Source organism: Dipteris shenzhenensis, chromosome 33 (assembly GCF_047967505.1).
Source record: "Dipteris shenzhenensis isolate YYH24624 ecotype China chromosome 33, Dip_SZ_1.0, whole genome shotgun sequence".
Taxonomy (NCBI): Eukaryota; Viridiplantae; Streptophyta; class Polypodiopsida; order Gleicheniales; family Dipteridaceae; genus Dipteris; species Dipteris shenzhenensis.
In genome coordinates this window covers 34,404,767-34,426,382 of record NC_141628.1, presented here as the reverse complement: position 1 = coordinate 34,426,382, position 21,616 = coordinate 34,404,767, and the positions used below count along the sequence as shown (strand labels likewise).

At 43.2% G+C, this 21,616-nt stretch overlaps 1 pseudogene; it reads left to right on the top strand.

Annotated features, from left to right (window-relative positions):
- Window positions 1–6: 6 nt before the first annotated feature.
- On the top strand, window positions 7–13,600 carry LOC147880021 (uncharacterized; annotated as a pseudogene).
- The last annotated feature ends 8,016 nt before the right edge of the window (window positions 13,601–21,616 follow it).

The window sequence follows — 21,616 nt, the reverse complement described above, 5'->3', positions numbered from 1 at the left end:
GTGGCCTCTGAGACTTTAAGGTTCAGTATATGGAACTATAATGGTTCTCTGAGGCTAGATGCAGGCTATTTTGAGGATTCCTTTAGGCATGCAGAGATAGCTATTTACATAGAGACACACTAGTGCAAGGGGAGGAAACTTCCAGATGTCAGAGGTTTTAGATGGGAATCAGTATGCCGACCATGGCCACAAATGGCAGTAGGGACTAGAGGCTGTGGGGGAGTAGCAGTATTGTATAGAGAGGTTCTACGAGACATAGTACATGTCATTCATAGAGATGTAGAAGCCAGATACATGTGGATCCAAGTGGATCCAAGTGGACAGAGAGGACCCTAGGGATTTATATGTAGCTGCATGCTACTTTCCACCTGCCTACTCGAGGTATGCACCTGAGGGCGAGTCGCCATACTTGCTATTATATGAGGACATTATGAGATATGCCAGCATGGGGGAGATATTGTTAGTGGGGGACTTTAATTCCCATACACACTTGAGGTAGACATCAATATATGACTTGAGTGATGCCATCTATAGAGAGATCAGCGCAGAGGACGTTGGTTTGCATAAGTCTGCATAGGACTTGGGAGATGTGACAGAATATGGCACATTTCTTAGCATTAGGGAGTGCCCATGGGTTGATTATCTTCAATGGTTTGTCTCATTGGCCGGGTTCAAATGCTCTTACATGCTAGAACCCGAAAGGAGGTGCTAGTACAGTTGATTATTTGATGGGGTTGCCATCTCTAATTCCACAAATCCATGATTTCAGTGTATCTAGCAGACCCATTGGAGTGGCTACGGACCATGCTATATTGAGGTTTATTATGTCAAGAGGATGCTTGAGGGGGTAATCAAGCTTGCGTTTCAGAGACAACCTAGATACAAATTCATGGAGGAGACTGCTACAGTGTATGGAGATGCAGTGTGGGACAAAATTATGGTGCTAGACCCTCATGGTCCCTTGGAGGAGATCACCCATGGTTTGACAGAGGTATTACATGTGTCAGCACAATATGCATTCCCATACACAACAATATCATCCACCCCTCCTTGCAGCACTGCCCCACAAAATAGTTGGTATGATGATGAGTGTCATATGATGCACAGACAATTACAGCAGGAGGTTGCTACAAACACTCGGACACACAAGCAAGCCAAGGCTGTCTTCTCATGCCTAATACGAAAGAAGAAACGGGCCTACTTCGCTAGATTGGAGGCAGAGATCTACCAATTATTCTTGGGATAGAACAGTAAGAAGGCATGTAGGATGTTTCAGGAGAGATAGCCTGGTACACCAATTGTAGCACCAGAAGCTTGGGCCAACTATGCACAGTCATTATATGATATACTAGGATAACCACTGATTTCGTACCCATAGGATACAAGGCCTACATATTGCTCTTTCTTCAAATTGCATATGGTCAATGATGCCATTGATAGATTGGGACATGGAAAGTCTTTGGATGATGATGGATTAGCGGGAGAACACTTTATGTACGCATGGGACATTGTGGCACCGCTTCTTGTGCATGTGTTTAATAGAGTAGTTTGTGAAGGATTCCCACCTAGTTGGACAAAGCATACCATTGTACCGCTCTTTGAGAGCGGAGATCTAATGATGCCCAACAATTACAAGATTATCATGATTGTTGGCCAAGATATATGGATCCATCTTGGAGAAGGAGTTGAGCAAATGGGCAGCAATGCATGGACACAGAGTGATAGGACAGGCAGGTTTCAGGCAAGGTTATACCACTTTGCATCACATCTTGACTCTCCGGGCACTCATAGAGGAAGGCAAACATCATCATAAAAGGATATATTGTTGCTTTGTAGACTTCTGCAAAGCCTTTGACACAATCCCATGGACCATGCTGATGCAAAGACTACAGAATATTGGAGTACCACATGAGATGCAGCGGGGGATATATGCCTTGCATGAGATGGTGATGGGCTGAGTTAGAACACCTAGAGGGCTATCAGATGCAATTATGAGTACTATTGGCATGAAGCAAGGGTGCCCTCTCTCTCCCACACTATTTGGCATATACATTGATGAGCTCTCAGAGTATATTGATAGGATAGGAGGATCAGAGCTAGCCTAGCAGGAGTGTTGATACCCATACTACTCTATGCAGATGATGTAGTTTTGATTGCAGATTCCCCGGAAGGATTAAAAAGACATTTTGATGCACTATAGGCTTTTTGCGAGGACAGGGATCTAATAGTAAACCTTGGGAAAACCAAGGTTATGGTGTTTAATACTACCTAGGCTTGGGTGACACACTCAGCACAACAATTCACTTTCAAAGGTGAGACATTAGAGTAGGTACGATCTTATGTGTACCTCAGGGTGACCTTTTCTGGTCCACAATTTTCACTGAGTAGTGATTGATGCCAGTTTGATAGAGGCTATGCAGCTTCGAGGGCACTAGAGAGACAATGTGCACATGTACAGTTCCAAGAGCCACGCACAAAATTATGGTTGTTTGAGACATTGTGGTGCCCACACTATTTTATGGTGCAGCCTCGGGGGGGTCACTATGTATAAACCCTCTATATCACGTGCGTTTAAGGCCTATATTTAAAATCCCTTATCTGTAAATTTTTTCGTTAATAAAATGTACCCCTTTTCTATACAAATCTGTAAATTTTTTCCAAAACTATTTTAAATAGTCCCTTATGTATATTTATTTCTGTAAATTTTAGGAATAAAAAATATCCTTCTGTTGAACTCAGGTGATAGGGTTACATATGATGAGTGACCCCCCCGAGGGTGCAGCTATATGGGGCCCCAGTGTAGGGGGTGCAACTGAGTGGAGGAGATTGGAGAGGCCATTAGTGACATTAATTGCCTGCATGATCCGGAGCAAGTCATCTGTACCACATCTGATAATACGAGCTGAATTAGCAGCTGCTCCACTAGTGACTGAGGCTCTGTTCTAGGTAGTAACTTGCATACATAGATTGTGGGATCTACCTAGCTCCAGATATGCATGATTGGCTATGATATCATCTAGGCAGCTAGCAAAGGAGGGTCAAACATGGTGCTGGTATGCTCAACTATAGAGATGGTTTGTAGAGCATGATCTGGCAATGGATGCACTCCCACCCTTTCAATATAGTTTGGATTGTCCCAAGTTAGACTTGTCTCACCATGATCAAAATAAGATCATTAGAGCTGATATTGTCAAGTTGGAGACTGAGAGAACCTAGACTAGACCACATGAGTTCCTAGGGAAGAAGATGGCACACTACCAAAGCCATTTTCTTCATTCATCTCCAGATGAACTTATAGCCAAGCCAGCATACATATATGGACACACACCTATCTCACAGGCTATGTAGTATTATCGGCCAAATTCGAACCTCATCACATCAGTTGAGGATAGAGACAGGGAGATACACCCACACAACCCCTCAGGATTAGATATGTCAGTTATGCCAGCAGGAGGAGGAGACAAAGGAGCATTACGTATGTAGATGCATGATATATTATGAAATCCGAGGAAGATACCACTGTCTATTCAGAGAGGGATTTGGCCCACTCTGTAGGGTGATGGAGTATGAAGATAAAAAATGCTTGGGTTTGTTTTTATCAGAGCTCAAGTGATGTAGAGAGACTTTGTTGCGAGACAGACAGCTGAGACCAGTAGCCCCACCCAAAAAAAGTACACTCAGAGACTTCTTCACTTCCAGCACCTCAGTTAGTTTTATGCCCTCCCTGGCATTAGAAACCCCTGGCACCGCCACCACCTTATCACACACAAGTAGAAAGACCAGCTACAACTGATGGTCAAAGAAACAATCGACGGGAAGAGCAGTGTGCTTTCGATGGAGAGAGATGCCACCAAAGACTCAAGGTCAATGTGGAGCAACTAAGCAATTTTCTCAAGCCTCCCAATAGTAGACACAAATTCTACCAGGTCAATAGGCATACGTCGAAGTGTACCTCTAGAGCTTAAAAATGGCACCAACCAAGTGAGGGAGAGTTTAGAATGACCTCTCTCACATGAAGGTAGTTATGACAGGTGGAAGGCTAGTGACTCAGTTCTTCTAAATGGAAGAACCACTTAGGTGAGTTATGGAGAAGAGTCTAATTCTAGCTCCAATATCAAAGTGAAGTATCAAAATTTCAAAAAACATCAAAAGAAATAACATGTCAATTTAATTGCCCATCATCTTTTGAAACAAGAACTGGGATTTTGCAAAAAATCAAATGCTACACTAGTCAAACATTGTTAACAATCTTCAAAGTTGGAGGAGGAATGAAATTGGCACTATGCATGCACTTCTCCACATGTTGACTAATCTTACAACCACTTAAGGTAAAGTTGAAGGACTCTGACATGCCGTCCTCTATGACCAATAGGTGGTCTCACACATCCCTTAGAGTCCATTGTGACATGACATTCACATTCTTGACATCTCCCTCTTTAACATCAATAGACAAACTTACCCTTGTTGTCTTCATCATTAGAGTCTAGGGGAAGCCACTGCCCATATGTTTTCTTCTAGCGCCTGTACTGAAAAGACAAATACAACATGTGGCATGACAATGGTATCTAATAACCACATTGTCTTTACATTCATGACATTGAAACACATCACCCTTTTGTTCGTCAAATCCAGTTCCCCAATTCATCCCAAGTATATCTTCAAGAGCATTTTCATCTACACGCTTGCAGGACCACATAGTTTTTGTTCTATGCATATGTATATTCTGAAACAAAGAAGCAAAAATATGTAGAGGAATAAACCAAGATAACCTTGCCCATTTGGATCCAAATGTAAACTTCATGGCCATTCCCACATCCTTTGCAATCTTGTCCTTGTAGGATTGCAATGTCCTCGAGTCCACAATGCTGCAATCCATGTCTTGAAGTTGTGGTGGTGCAATGGTTTGCAGACGGTGGCCATAGCTTGCTGATGTCATTGGAGTGATGTATGTTGCATTATACCAATACACATTATTCTTTTGCAAGGAGGCCAACTTCTCCCGTGCATGCATTTGCTTACCTAAATCCTCATGAATCGTAGTGAACTTGTCTATGAATGGCTCAACTGGTTCCCACTCCTCAAAATCCAAAGGGAAAACATTTGCCATGAATAAGAGATCTTGGAAACCAAACACAAAATTTCCAAATGGACTCATTATACTTACAAGTGAAAAAGGTACATAGATAGAAAGGCTCACAATGTGATGGTATCCTAGATTGATTGAATGATGGAGGAAGCCGCATATCTTTTCCCATGTAGACATGTTGCACTTTTGCGAGCCATCCTTTCTTCCCAAACTTGAACTTCAAGATGCGCCCCTTCCACTCATGCAAGATATCACCTCTCTTGCTCTTGGGAAGCTTATGTGGATCTTTGGTCTATCCTTTCATCACTATCTAGTCATTCAAGCTGTAGGTGCAAGGGCTCCACTCATCCAATGCATTTCTAGTGTTGTGGAAGACACAAGAGGTCACAACATTGCATGGTCTTGTAGCCTTGCTCCTCACCATGCTTGTAGAGGTTGCAATAGCAAGAATGTGACTCCTACACATAGCAATGCAGCTCTAACAGAGGCACAAAAGAGGGAGAAGGAGAGGGACAGAGTAGCACCAATAGAGGCACATGAGAGAGAGAGAGAGAGAGAGAGAGAGAGAGAGAGAGAGAGAGAGATAGAGAGGACGGGGGGCAGGTACACAACAAATGGGGGGGGAGAGAGAGAGAGAGAGAGAGAGAGAGAGAGAGAGAGAGAGAGAGAGAGAGGAGCTATAGGAAGTAGGCCAGGGTAGGAGAGAGCAGAGATAGAGGGGGAAGAGGGCAAATGCAAGGGAGGGTAGCCTCACAATTAAAAAATGGAGGGAATGCCAGGCTAGACCAAAATAGTGGGGGGTAGAGGCCCTAGAAAGAGGGAGGGGAGAAGAAAAATCCACCACAAAGGGCCTACCATCTCATTGTAGGAAGATTTGGGCTCCTGTGGGAGAGGTGCACCTGGTTGGAGGGTCAAACATGGGTTAAGGGGGGGGGGATGGTTTGTGTGGTCCCTAGTGTAAGGGGAACAACCAATAGGGGCTCTTTGTAGGCTTGCTCACCCTCTACCTCAACATACCATTTCCCCACACCTTCTAGCACTCTCATTGGTACACCTCAAATCCCTCTCTAATCCCTTGAAATGAGGAAACACTAATTGGTGGCCCTTTTGAGACCCCATTTCTCCCCTAATGCCCTCCTCCATCCTTTTGATCTTCAGACCCTCGCTGCCCACCCCATCTTGCTAAACTTCTAGGCATGGTGCTGGGTCATCACACAATCCACAAACCTCCCACAAACTATTCACTGGATGATGAAGTGATACAACTAGCAAAGCCTGATGAACTTAGTTCATGGGTGTGCACTCCCAACAGCCTCCAAGCCAACATCAACTGGATGCAGACCTATGGCTAGGCCTCTGTCGTCCAAATGCAAGGGCACCTAGTTGCATACTGCTCCATCGCCTACCATCTCCTCGGACTAATCATTTTGTATAATTGGGTGTTATAGGCTCTGTAGGACTCCCTCGAGTCCTTGGTCAGCAATTTTGAAAATATTTATGTAGCCTACCCCAAAGATGCCATGGGCAGAAAGCCATAGCTATCTTAAACTCCACCAACCCCCTCGATCAAAATTTCACATCCACCTCCTATAGATCTGGTCCAATGCTCCCAGCAACCCACCAATCCCATCTTCCTTCCTCTACCTCGCACAAACTTGCCATAATACTCCTCCAATGCCTTCAACACAAGCTCTGCATAGCACGGGACCTTTCAGTCCATCTCCTCCAATGCTTCTGTTGACCTTCTGGATGAGGCACTGAACATGCTCTTGAAGCTAGCAAATTTTGAACCTACATCCATCGATCTGTCGACTATAGGGATTGCTAAGAGGAACCTATGCCCATGGATGACAATGATGTCCCTCTAGCACCCCCCTCATCCCCGACCAAAGATGTCCAATGGCAACTTGATCTGTAGTCCTTCCAAGACTTGCTCGACAGTGCCCTAATGCATCACTAGAAGGCTTAGCTCGAAGGCTCTTGCCTCCATCTCTACAAAATTATGGAAGTTCACCCCCTCACTCAGTACATTACCTAGTCCTTCAAGGACTCACAGCAAATCCATCTGAAGCACACATGTGGTGGTTACCACCTAGCCCTTGATGCATCTGTTCCCCTCACTGACTTGGATGCCAGCCTTCAACCCTATTGGCACATCCCTTTTTTGAAGAAGGAGCAATTTTGGTGTTACTAGCACACATGTCGACTGGTGGATCCATCCCTGTTACATGCATATGGAACAACGATGGACCTGGGCCCACTTCCAGGAGCTCTAGCAAAAGGAACCAAATATTCTTTACAACTTCCCGAAGTACAATTTTCCCAAGGAAATGACTCACGAAGGATTTTGCTTCTGCCTCCCATCATTCAACGACACTTATGGCTCTGTTCTAGATCCTGCGGTGGTTGCAGCAATGATCCACTTCAACCGCCTCATCATCTTGCTCCTTCGTGATCTCCCCACCCATAGTTAGTCCATTAATGACAAGCTCCATAATCTCAACAACCAGATTGTATTCAACCTCGACATTGGCCCCTCTCAGTTCTAGGACCTCTGCTTGTACCTTCGAGTCTACAACCTCCATGGCCATCACATTCACACCTTTGAGAACATGCATCCCAACAAATTTTGGAAGTTCCACTCTTACTTCACGCGGATCAGCCCCCACCAATTGGGCCACTATGCAGTCCTTTAGACAGTCCTCTCCTCCCACCTACTCCATTGTGGTTGATCCAAGGGTGGCTCAGTAATAGGAAGGGTAGCCACATAGCCATGGAGCACGATGATAGATCTGGCCATATGGGATTTGAGCTGTAAATGGCTCAACATCATTCTAGTTTTGTGGGTTTTGAGCCTCGAATGGCTTAAGACAAAGGTAGGAATCAGGATCATCCAAATTGGCAAGGATAACACAAGAGCCATTTGGATCCCGTACATGTATAACACAAGAGCCATTTGAAGACAAGAGGAGGTTGAGAGAATGCCTTGGCGCCGTATGGGTCTAATTGGTTGTAACAAAAGAGATATGAGAGAGAGTGGTATAAGGAAAAGAGTTGGCCCTCCCTTCAAAAGTTGACTTGTATAAAAGGCCAAATGGTTGACTTTGGTCTTCATTGTAAGATGCACAAGTTTGGAATACAAGCTCCCTCTTCTCTTCCAAGAGTTTTTTTGGTGTTCTCTTGTAGTGCCTTTGTATTTGCCACTCCATCCCCAGTCATTCTCCTCTCCTCCTCCCCTCCTCCCCTTATTCCTCTCTTCTCCCCCCTTCCATTTGCCTCTTTCTCTCATCGAAACACATTGCAACAATCCGGGAATAGTTTGAGTGACACTTGTGGAATCATGGCTCATGCTTTGCATTGCTCTCACAAGGAGTAGCTTGGTGTGGAGGCTCCATAGGCATCCCTTCAAGATCCCCACGACACGTGATTCACTATTGAGACTACACACAAGTGGTCAAGGAATTGCAACAGTGGCTGAAAACTACTGCTGTGAGTAGGGTTGGTCTAAAGGATTGGTTTCGCCTCAACTAGAGGTTTGTGCTGTGGGCTTTAAGAAGTGCTTGTGCATAACTCATAACTTGTAAACCACCTCATCATTATTTCCTTTGCACACAACTTCTATCAAATTGTTTTCTTTAATGTTGATGTTTGAGACCATGCCACCATTTCTTACTGCCTCTGGAGAATATTTCACGCTTGACACATTCTCTGTAGTGATCACTAAAAAATACTTTAATTTGCGCTCCATAAAATACCAAGCATGTTCAAGGTATTTGAAAGACACCTTGGAACCAAAACTGGAAGCCGTAGTTTTCTGAAAAACAATCAAAAATGAAAAATGAGAATTACAATGATTTTCAAACTCAAAATATTAAATAAATTTCTAATTAAATATTATTTTAAGTTTTATTTATTTTTAATTTTTAAAATAAAATAAAATAATGTATTTTTTTATCTTTTTTTTAATTATTTTATTTTATTTTATGTTAATTAATTAATTTATTTTTATATCTAAAATTTAATTTAATTTTTAAAATTTTTTTTAAGTTTTATTTATTTTAACTTTTTTTATTTTTTTAAAATAAATTAAGTGAATTAAAATTTTTCGTCTTTTTTTTCTTTTTAAATTAAATTAAATTAATTTTTTTGTCTTTAAAAATAAAATAAAAATTTAAAGCCCTTTGGGGGCTTAGGGTAGGGGAGGGATTAACCCCCAACCTATTGCGTGCACAATAGGTTGGGGGTTAACCCCCTCCTCTCCTCCCGCCTCCCCCATCCTGCCTCTTCCTTCCTCTTTTTTTGCCTTCTCCTCCCGTCTGCCTCTTCCTTCCTCTTTCTTTGCCTCCTCCTCCCGTCTGTGCCCTCCTGTCAACCCCCTCCCCTCCCTCCCGCCTCCCCCTCCCGTCTGCGCCCTCCCTGCCCTCTCGCCTCCTTGCTTGCCCCCTCTCCCTCCTCCCTCCCACCTCCCCGCCTACCTCCTCTCCTCCTCCCTCTCGCCTCCCTGCCTACCTCCTCCCTCCCGATTGCCCTCTCCTCTCCCGTCCTGCTCACCGCTCCCCACCTTAAAAAAGAGGGAGAAGAGGGGGGGAAGTGGGAGGAGAGGGGAAGGGAGCGGAGGGAGGAAGGGAGGGGGCCGACGGAAGGGGAGGTGGGGAAGGGGGAGGGGGCAATGGGAGGGCGAGAGGAGAGGAGAGAGGGGGGGTTAACGGCTGGGGAAGGGAGAGGGGAGGCAGGGAAGGGAGGGCGGGAAGGGGGCGAGAGGGCGGGAGAAGAGGAGGGAGGGGGTTTTACCCCCACCTGTTGCATGCAAACAGGTGGGGTGGGGGGTATTATTACCCCCACCCCACCTGTTGCATGTGCAATAGGGGGTTTAACCCTCCCCCTCCATCCTCTTATCCCCCCGCCCTCTCGCCTCCCCTCCCCCTTCCCCGCCTCGCCCCCCCACCTGTTGCGCATGCAACAGGTGGGGTGGGGGGGTTAATAATACCCCCCCATCCCACCTGTTGCGTGCGCAATAGGTGGGGGGGTTAACCCCCCCTCCCTCCTCTCCCCGCGCCCTCCCACCTCCCCTCCCCCCTCCCTGCCTCCCCTCCCCCTCTGCCTTCCCCGCCTCCCCTCCCCCTCCCCTTCCTTGTGCCCTCCCTGCCTCCCCTCCCCCTCCCCACCTCCCCTCCCCCTCCCCCTTCCCCGTGCCCTCCCCGCCCTCCCGTCGGCCCCCTCCCCTCCCCCTTCCCCGCCTCCCCCTCACAGGTGAATAGTGGGCTTACCAGTGGCTTGAAAAACGGTAATGCACAGTGAGTACAGGAACTTAAGTTGTAGGAAATTAGTGCAGGAGACCGAAGGCCAAGCCGGTTGCCCCAGTTTTTGACCAAAAATAAATGACCGGCACCAATTTCCAGTTGTCAATAGATGGTAGAGGGGGCAAAAGCCACATGTCGCTTGGTGATTTGCTCATTTGGTGGTTGAGTTTAGTGACTTTTGATGTGCTCGTTGGATCATAAAGTTTAAATCTCTGGTGGGGAGAGGCACCGTTCACATGAGCCATTGATGCATTTTAGATCTCACAGTGGATATTAAAATACTCTGCATTGCGTCACGTGTACTACAGTCTGTCGTGCCCATACTTTGTGCACCGTTGGATCGAGATTGCGATCATATGATCGTAATGGAGTGTTGCTCATGAGTCATTGATTTGACTTTCTTCCAATGACACTCGTTGGTTACCTGCATTAGCCGATCGATCTAGGAATTTAGCTTGGAGTACTTTTCCCATTATGAAGGTTTCCAAATTTGACGGTCATGATTCATCCTCCACTGACAGAAACCATTGACGGAAGAGTCAAGGTCCAAATGTGGTTAATAGTGTATTGTTCAAAGTGTTGACCATCAGGCTTTGATTACTTGGTTGTTTGTCCATATGTGGTCAATAGTGGACTATTCAAAGTGTCCTCTTCATCATTATTTGGTTGTTGAGCTTGTGTTGGAGGTGACTCTTTTGGATGCAATTTCTTGCAAATTTGATGTTTGAAAGCTGGAACCAAGTTCAGGAGTTAATCAAGAGTAATTTGTACCTTGGAGTCCATCAACTCTTGGAAAAAGAATCTACTATCCTCATTTTGAATGCTATTGTCTTGCTGCATCTCTTGGGCTTTTGGTAGTAGCTTTACTGCTTTACTGCCTTAAGTTGATTTGGCCTCGATCATAGGCCCTGGTTCTAGCTGTTTAGTTGTATTCTTTAATTCTGGGAACTCCGACGCTGTTCGAACTTGAAAGTTTGTTTTCTATTCTGGGGTGGCATTTTGACTTAAGTATTTTGTGGATGTGGGATCTTTTTAGAAAACTGTCGTGATGAATTGCCACTACATTGTAAATTTGTAGCATGATTGTTGCTTTGTTGTTGGACTATTGTCAGAATGTAGTTGGATCTGTTGATACTGCATTATCCCTTTGTTTTTGTTATTCCATTGTTCTTTTCTGACATCCCATGATGTGTTGTTCTGTAGTGCTTGTTGCAATGCTTTGTTTCTTGTCTCAATTTGATTTGGCCAGTTCATTGACCTAGCTGTTTCCCTTGGGGCATCTCCTAGCCCAAGTAGTGGCTTTGTATTCTTTGATCTTGTAACTACCAAAGCCTGAACATTTCTTTGATTGCGTTGATTGTTGTGGTTGTACTCCTGATGGATGGGCTCGAGATAGACCATATGTACTTCTAGAGGAGGTTGTTGCTAATGATTTTGATTGTTTCTTCCATCATATTGAATGATGGGTATACGTCTCTGTTCCCTATGCTTGCACTAAAGCTCACAGGGTGGGCCTTGCCTATGACCATCCATACCACAGTAGGTGTAAGATTGGTCTTGCATTTGCCTTTGCTGCTGGCTCCCCCATGGTTGTTGATTCGGCCTTCTTGGAGTTGCATTTTGATATCTTTGTTCTGGTGGTCTTGCTACTGCGATTTGATTAGCAAGTATTGCTGGTGCTTGATTTTGTTATTGCTGAATGTAAGGTGGTACTTTGCCTCTGTAATTGGGATTGTACCAGCATGTTTCTTTGTCATGATTGTCCTTTTTGTAGAATGCACATGGAACTTTTTATTGTTGTGGGAGTGGCTTTAACTTTGTAGTTGGTCTTTAATCATCTTCTCCAACTTGGAGACTTTCTCTATTGTCTTTTTTGATGTGGATTTTTCTTTTAGCTTTTGCCTTTTGTCTTTCTTCTTTTTCTTTAAGTATTCCTCATCATCCTCATCATATTCTGATGAGTCATCTTCCTCATTTGTATCTTCCTTTGCTTCACTATTTGTGTCTATCTCTGAATCTAAATGGCGTTTCTTTTTTGTCTTCTTAGATTTTGATGTTGTACCAAGTCTTCTCTCTGCTCTCTAGGTAGCTTCCACCATATTGTTAAAATCATTTGCTCCTCCAAGCTGGTCCTTGCCAACTACTGCAATTCTCAAGTTTTAATTTAATTTTGTCATATTTTTAGGATCCAATATCAAATGTGATTGATTCTACGAATGAAATGTCTAGAAAAAGTGAACGAAAGAGGAAGGTAAAAGTGTTCGTTTATGCAATACCCTTTAAAAGTAAAGCAAGTACTTTGTATGCTTGTATTCTTTACATAATTCTTTCGAATGACATTAACACTACTTGTTGTTTATCATTCATAGGTGAGTGAAAAAATGAGAGATCACTTAGAACAGAAGACTGTGCAAAGAAGTGATAAATCCCAAGGAAAGAGATGCAAGGTATTCTTATATTTAAAATTTATTTTCTATGATTTGAAGTCTTTATACCTTGATTTTAATCTCAATTTTTTACTCGGGGGGGTCACTATGTATAAACTCTCTATATCACGTGCGTTCAAGGCTTATTTGTAAAATCCCTTATCCGTATATTTTTCATTAATAAAATGTACTCTTTTTCTATACAGATCTGTAATTTTTTGCTAAAATCATTTTCAATAATCCCTTATGTAAGTTAAATTCTGTCAATTTTTAAAATTAAAAATATCCATCTGTTGAACTCACGTGATAGGGTTACATAATATGAGTGACCCCCCCGAGATTTTTTATTTGAATTAGAACTTAAAAGATATTCAAGGTACAAACATGGAGGTGACTACGGTTTCAAGCGAGTATAAAAGAGTATGTAACAGCCTTTTACATTAGGCTTAATTATTTAATTCATTTGCTTCGATTTTGTTAATATATTGTCACTTGTTTTGTTACTATGCCCTCAGGTGGATGACATTTCAGAGGAAAATATGGAGACAATACTTTTGAAATACATGGGAGTCCACATGATTCATGATATATACTTTTCCTTAAAAAGTGCATATGTGAAGCTTAAAAAGATGGAGAGTAGCTTCAAACAATACGCTACAGACATCAAGAAACCAGCCAATAACATTATGATAAGGGACATTGTGCATTGGCTTATTGAAAGTCAAAAAGTTAGATTCATGGAAAAATCTGATGTGCTTAATTTAGAAGATATAGAGATTTTGATATGACATTTAGCTTGATTCAAATAAGTCTTAAAATTGTTATGTAGAGCTCTTTTAGCTCTCTTTGGTTGTCTTATATTTTTTATAGTATAAGTTTTTTGCTTTTTCTTTTGAATATTGTAATAATGAATGGGCTTTTTACCTTCTTATTATTTGTAGAAATATTAAAGAGAACTCCATAATCTTTTTGATGGTTTTCTTGAATCTTAGTGTAGATAATGTGAGTTAAGGTAATTATAGTAACAATTGCTTATTGCTCTAGGTACTTTAAAAGCTCAAATTGCTACATATAAAAATGTGAAACATGAGTGCTTCATTTCTTAAATGATATAACTCAGACAAAATCACTTATTTCGCGTTCTCCCTATATAGGGAAATAGAAGATTCTCAATATTGTTTACTAGTTCATAACCAGGAAGTTTGCAAACTATGAAAAATGGAGCATTTCCTAGTTTGTCTTACAAAGAAAAAGAGGATTCTCTATATCATTTACTAGACTATAACTAGGAAGTGTGCAAACTAGGGAAAATGGAACATTTCCTAGTTAGACTATGTAGGGAATTACTAATGAATTTCACTATCTAGGAAAATTTTCCTATATGGTGAAATTCTCTAATGATTCCCTACATTGACTTGCATAGGGAATTTTTTGATTGATTCCCTAGATAAGGTAACTAGGAAGTGTTCCATTTTCTCTAGTTTGCACTCTTACTAGTTATGTTCATTTCAAACTAGTAAATGATATAGAGAATCCTCTTTTTTTCCTATACAGAGAACGTCTCAAAGTTCCTTGTGTGATAAAAAAAGAAAAGAAAGACGACTAAGCCAATCGAGAAACCATAAGCGGACCTTTTGTAAATGTCCTGCTTTTCATGAAATCGATAGAGGCTTCCATGGCAATAGGGTTTGGATACACGAAAATAGAAGTGGAACTGCATAGTTCGATGAGAGGATACGTCTTTATAGGTTGAAGATCTCATGGAAAACTCACGCAACCATTATTTTCGCAAAGATCTCCTCCAGGATTCATAGTAATGGGTGATTCAGTATTAGTGGAAGAAAACAAAACGTGCCAAGTTGTGCCCACTAAAGATGACCTTCATTCTCTGCAATTCCTTAGTGGCATAATCCTTCCTCCCATGTGCTCTCGTACATAGCAAAACAAAAATACCATGAATAGCTTTGGATATTGCCCATGCTTTGGATATTGCCCATGATTGCACTGCCTAGGAATACCAAAGAGGCATCCAACTCACCCTAATCAAATGCATGCATTTAAAACGCCACCAAAAGTCCCCACATGGACCAATACCAAAAAATAATTTTTTATTAACGCCGATAATCCAAATAACAACCTAAAATTCCAAATTTGTGCTTTCTAAGTTGTAGAAGAATGCTTGGGATATCCCCAAGGGCATGCCAAAAAAGCATATGAATTTCGTTTAACAAAAAACGTTACTAAGACGTCCCCTTCCAGGCCAAAGTTATGATTTTCTGAATTCAAAAACCTCTTTTCGATCGACAAAGGGTGACCGTCCGATCAAGGAAGCCATGCAGACGTGAAGGGACAGATAGATAAGCCAAGCTGCATGCATGCAGCACCATCTTCATCTTCACTCCGCTCTCGTTATCTGAGGCTTAGCGCCATAGCCATAGACGACTATGTCGCCATAGCCATCGCTGCTCCTACTGTTGTGTCCTCTTCATCGCCATATCCAAAGCTTTTGCGTCGAGAGCTTCACACCATAGCCTTCCCTTGTTCACAATTCAACTTCACCTTCTTCTCTTTACCTCCATCGCCATAGCTTCTCTCGTCGTATCTTGCGGCCCACCTGCCTGCCTCGCATGAATCCATGGCCAGCCAGCTCCAGCTCCAGCTTCCCTCTTTCGTCGACCGTGAGTACATCTCCTGCCTCAAATGCACCCGTGACTGCTTCTCCTCCGGTCATTCAGCCCCCTCCTCCCGACCCGACTTAACCCCCAGCTTAGTCCAGGTCGTCACCAGCCTTATGCTTCCATCCCATCCTGACTGCTGCATGGTAATCACTTGGCTTCTTGGCTGCATTAAGGACAGAATAAGCTGGTTGTCATTGCTGTTTCTTTGGTATGCATGAAGCACTGGACTTTCTTTGATTGCAGATAATCCCAAGGCGCTTTGCCGATTCTGTCCTCAGCAAATGCGTCGGGCGAGCCAGACTAGAAGGGCCGAGCGGTTGGGTGTGGTACGCGGATTTCCTACGCGACCGGAACTCCGTGCTTCTGGCGAGTCCTGGATGGAGGGAGTTTTCCATGGATCATTCTCTCGCGCTAGGGGACGTGGTGGTTTTCACATACCTTGGAAGGAACCTGTTCAAAGTTCGTTTGTTCGAATCAAATGGGGGCTGCGAGAAGAGCAAGCATTGCCTTCCCGCCAGGTGGAACGCAGTCCGTCCAAGCGCCGGCCGCGCTACTCGTAAACGTAAGGAGCAAGGGGACGAGATGATACAGGAGATTGATCCCATGCGGCGTCAGGTTACGCCATCATCGTCTCAACAGTATCTGACGAGGTCCAAACATCTCGATGACAGTGGTTGCCATGAAGCCAAAAGGTCCGAGTCTCAGGCTTTTGCGCGTTCGTACCCACTTATCACTGATTCCGAAAGAGCTCGCGTCATCAACGAAGCCAATGCTTTCGAAAGCAAGTTTCCTATAGCTAGAAAAACGCTAAGTACTTCAAGCTTGCATCGAGATCACAAATTGGTAAGAACCGCAGCTACAATGAATAAAGCTACTAATATCCTCGCTCTCGGAAGTGTTCAATCCTTATTCCTCGTGGGAGGTTTCCATCGGTTCTTGCTGGTTGGATTATCATCTCTCATTGCTAAGCTCAGTTCTGTTGATTCCAGTTCCTACCTGCATCCTTCGCGAGACGCTATCTTCCGAACAAGGATACTTTTGTAACGTTTGTAGACCCTCGAGGTAAGCACTGGACTTGCAAGTGGTTGGGGCATCGTCGGACGCTCAGTCACGATGTACCGTTCATCAGTGGTGGATGGACTCACTTCGCTAAATCGCAAGGGTTGAAGGTCTATGATGTTTGCGTCTTCGAACTTACGGACCCAAAGGCGCTAAAATTCAAGGTTCACATCTTTAGAACAAAAGAAGTGCAGGTTCCGTCTAACATGTTAGGTGATCGCGATCCGGGTTGTCTATCTCAAGATTTTGCAAAAGATCGCCCTTCTGGTATCAGCTCCTCACAAGCATTGATGCTCTGCGCACAAGGTCTCAAGGCAAAGTATTGACCGTCGGCAGTGATGCTACAAATATCGAGTAAGAATGCCAGTAGTACTGACGATTTATGATTCATGGCGGATGCTCGAAGGAACCGTTTCTGCCAAGGCGAGGATCATTGCAAGACAGTCTAGCGTTCGCGATTGTTCTCCAGTAACCATGTTTTTGGATTCACTTTTGTCCAGTCGGCCTTTCGATACGCATGATATCCTTGCTTGAAGTGTAAACGATTGCCAAAAGAATGTGCTCAAGAGCCATATGAAACAAGGTTCGCTTTCTCTTGTCAATCTAGAAAACTTGACATGAGATATGTGTAGTCAAAGAAACCGCTCAAGAGCCTCAAGATGCATATGAAACAAGGTGGTTTGCTTTTGACTTGTATAAAGTTTCTCAACATTGTTATACTTTGAGGCCCAATGGGATTCTCTCGGATTCTCTCATCTTTCCTTTAATCTAGCGAGTTGTGCTGTGTTCGTTAGGGTCTAAGAAGGGATAATCACATGCTAGATGTGATTATTCCCATTCGGTCCCTTCCTCTCCTAAGCATATGCTAAGGCCCTAACGTAGCGTGTGTTGTGGAGTTGCTTTGAGATGTCCTTGTTTTCCAATTGTAGTTTTTCTCAAAACAAAAGCTAGCTCTATACTATGTGCCAACGATGGAGTAATAAATATGAGATATACCTTCTTTGAATACCATAAATATGAGATATATCTTCTTTTAAAAATTAGCTATGTTGCTATGTCATGCTTGAAGCTTATAAACTTATTTTTTGGGAAATTGGTACTTTAGAAATTTTGTTGTTAGTTAAATAATTTTTTTCATCAAAAAGCTTTCCTAGCGACATCATCCCAAGGTCAGATTGCATGAATATGTAAATCATTATTCCAATGCTCCTTTAATTATGGAATCCCTACATAAATGAAACTCTTAGATATCATCCAACGTAATTTATTAATCGAATACTAACAGAATTCACTTTATATGTAATGTTTCCACTGCCCTCACCATCTCGAGAGCTACCAACTGAGGTAGCTATATATAGCATGAATAGAAAAGTTTATTAAGCACATCAAAATTATGTAGCCTTAAAAGAAGTTAGTTATATTATGAAAGCAATTGTGGAAGAGACTTACTCTACAACCCAATCAACCTCACTCCAAAGCTTGTCAAAGAGTGTCTTATGCATATAATCATAGTTATCTTGTCCTTGATTGGCATACCACCATTCACACGAGTCTGCAATAGCAAGAGTTGTCCATGGAAAAAGAGAAGTACAAGAATAGCTACAAAATCTTCGTCATTATGTAGAGTTCTCAAGGCCAAAGGAAAAGACCCCAACATGGGTATCGAAGGTGGTGCAATACACTACTTCCATTAGCTCCTTGTACGACACTTTTTTTCGATGCATATTACTAAGTTTTTTGGCCAAGAATCGTTCGGTCGATACACAACAAGACAAAGCGCCCACATACGTGCACACAGACGCGTTCACAACAAAACAAAGCACCCATAGATGTGCACAAAGATGCATTTACTGAACTAAATAAAAAACTTATGGGTGCGTCTATTTGCGCGTCTATTTTCGTGTCTGGAGACCCACGTCTACCAGTGCGTCTATATAGCAGACACACGCACGTATAGACGCGCATTTAGATGCTTAAATAGACGCTCTTATAAACGTGTTTATAGACGCAAAAATAGATGCTTATCGAACCGACAGATTGAACAAGATGTCATCTGCCAAGATTCTAATATACCTTACGCATTAATAGACGCGCTTTATAATTTTTTTTTTTTAATTTACAAAATGCTGCGTATGTTGTGTATGCTATATAGTTACAAGAATCCCATTTTCACATTATGTAATTCAATTCTTACAGCCAACTGCATTTTAATTACAATTCCAAATAAAACATTACAACTCCAAAACGCAATAAAATTGAAAGCTCAAAAAGTGCTTATATGTACATATAGCACGAAGCTAAGCCACGTCATGTGGCTTCAAGTACAAAAAATAAGGAAGCTAAGCCACATCATGTGGCTTCAAGTACAAAAAATAAGAGGAGTGTATATACAAAAGGCACGAAGCCAAGCCAGTGGCTTTAAGTACAAAAAAGAGTAGCTAGCACTACTTCTATGACTAATCCTCGCTGCATTCCACGCTCCCTTCTGCGCTCCCTTCTGTGCCTCCTTCCTCGTCTTCCTCATCGTCTTGTGCACGGACCTGTAAACAAGGGACAACATATATCAATGTATGAAAAATCAAATCTTTACTTATAATTTTGGCATTATTTAATTACTTTCAAATACCTCGGGGGCCGCTCCAGTAGCTCGAGTATACTTCTCCTCAGTAATCAACTCGTCATCATAGAAGTGCCTCCATGTATCTCCTCTGTGATGGTGGCGGTGGTAGGCTATCTCCATAAGAGTAGGGTATCTACCCACGATCTCAAGCTATAAGACGACACAATTTGCGGAGGGATTAGTACAAAGAAACAACCTCCTAATAAACTACATAAGCAATATAATTTGAGATCGATACTTACAAATTGGGCCTCCCATAATTCAACACCCCCTGCTCCAAAATGCGTGCTTCCATATTCCTCCATCTGGATCCTTCGTGCCTCCACATGCTGCAGACTGTGGGGTCCTCCCTTGCTGACTTCATTGCTTTCTTCCACTCACGCTTGTGAGTGGTGGGGGGTGGGCCCCTTGGTGGTTGACCTCCCTCGAGCCTGGCAAGCTCCGCTAGTGCCTGCCTCTTAAGCGAAGATATTTTATTGCCAAGTATCGTGACAATCTTTGACTTGGTCCATTTATCTGTGAACTGACGATTGGGGGGGACGATTGGGGGGGTTAGGATACCTAGAGCGAACAGCAATGAGGGTCTCATCAGCCAACCTCTTTGACTGGTCTTTGAAGTAGATAAAGTAATCTCTGTAATTGTTAGCAATTACAGAGTGCATGAAGGCCATGATGTCCTTCCCCCGCACATCCATCAAGATGCCTCCTATCTGAGTGGTGTCATAGAATATCGTACCATCGCCCGGAGGCACGTCTAAATCATCTGAATCATCATTGTCCCCACTGCCACTCCTCCCAAAGGACTGTGCCATGCATCCCCCACTGCTCTCCTTGCTACTACGCCTGCTACCATGTCATGTCGAGCTCGTACGCTGGCCACTCGTAGCTGGAGACTGCACAGGACTACGCTAACCACTCGTAGCTGGAGAACCGAGTCTCGACTGCACATGAGTATGTCGATGGCTCTGCAAGACAGAAGGACCTCCTGACGGCATGGGGGAAGGGGCATAAGACGGCATGGCAGAAGGGGCATAAGACGGCGTGGGGAAGGGGCATAAGACGGCATGGGAGATGAGCCTGTGTTGTGTAGCCGACTGGGCTGTGCTGACTCCGCTTGGGTGATCTCAGCTGGTGTAGGGTCGTTTGAAATCTGTAGTACCGACTCTTGGGGGGTGTTTAGAGTACCCGTCATATACCCATATAACTCTGCAGGACTAGGAGGGTGCCCTAAAAGGTTATATAAGTCCCTCCAAATAGGATCCCGAGGATCAGGTGAGCTGAAAGCGCTTCCTGGCCACATGTTGAACTGGAAAAAAGAAAAAAAATCTATTATTGATGAGCTGAGAAGAAAGGGGAAGGGAAGAGAGGATTACTGTCGGAGTGCGTATATAGATGCGTCTAATTAGCACGTCTATTTTTGCGTATAACAGCACGTCTATAGATGCGTCTGTCTGTGTCTACAAACAGGCTAGACATGTGTTTAGACGCACCTGTAGATGCAGTTTTAGATGCACTCTGAGACGCGCCTATAGACGCGCTCCGATAGATGGACTTTTCTAAAAAGTAGAAAAGGACATTGCACGCGACACACAAACGTGACACTGATACCCAGATCATGCGTTTTTTGGATACGAGAAAGTACAAATCCAAAGAGAGCAAACTTTCAAAAAAGATCAACTGCAAAAAGACTTACCTTGGTTAGAGGTATGGAAGGTTCTTCTTCTTTTTCAAAGTTGCTTCTCCTCCTTGTTCGTCCTCCTCTCCTTTAAGCTTGGAAGTAAGTGTGGGTGCCTTCCTCTTAAGTGTAAGCTTAGAAGTAAGTATGGGAGCCTTCCTCTTAAGCGTCGAAACTGTGGATCTGCTAATAAGAAAGCAAGCAAGCCGCGCGAAGTATAAGTAATGTGAAGAAAAGCAAAGCGAGCGCGCTAAAGCAGGTTTAAAAGCCACATCTATAGGCACACCTAATAGCGCGTCTATAGGCACGTCTAAATACACAAAGTAAACGCGGTTTTAGACGCACTTTTATACGTGCTTTTAGACACGCCTTTAGACGTGCCACAGAGTTTAAAATTAAACATTTGAAGAAGAGCAACTTTGGTGGGTTGTTTGTTGATAGGATGTCTTCATCTTCAACAAGTAGCTCTAGTGAGGATGAATCCCTCCGTATCCACCATCGCGAAATGTGGTTGGAGCAAAAAATCAAATGTCTGTGTGATCGATGTCAAGGAAACATGTATCGTGCATGCAGGATTACACTCAATCACATCTCAAAGTATGGAGAATGGGATGTGACCATAAACAGGGTAAGGGTTTGTAAGTTAAGGTTGATTGAGATACCTATGGGTGTTCATATGTTTGAGTTATGATCCCGTTTTAATTTGATACAGGATGCAGTGCCACACCCGCATATGCTGCCCTATGCTCGCCATGAGGAGGCGAAGCATAGG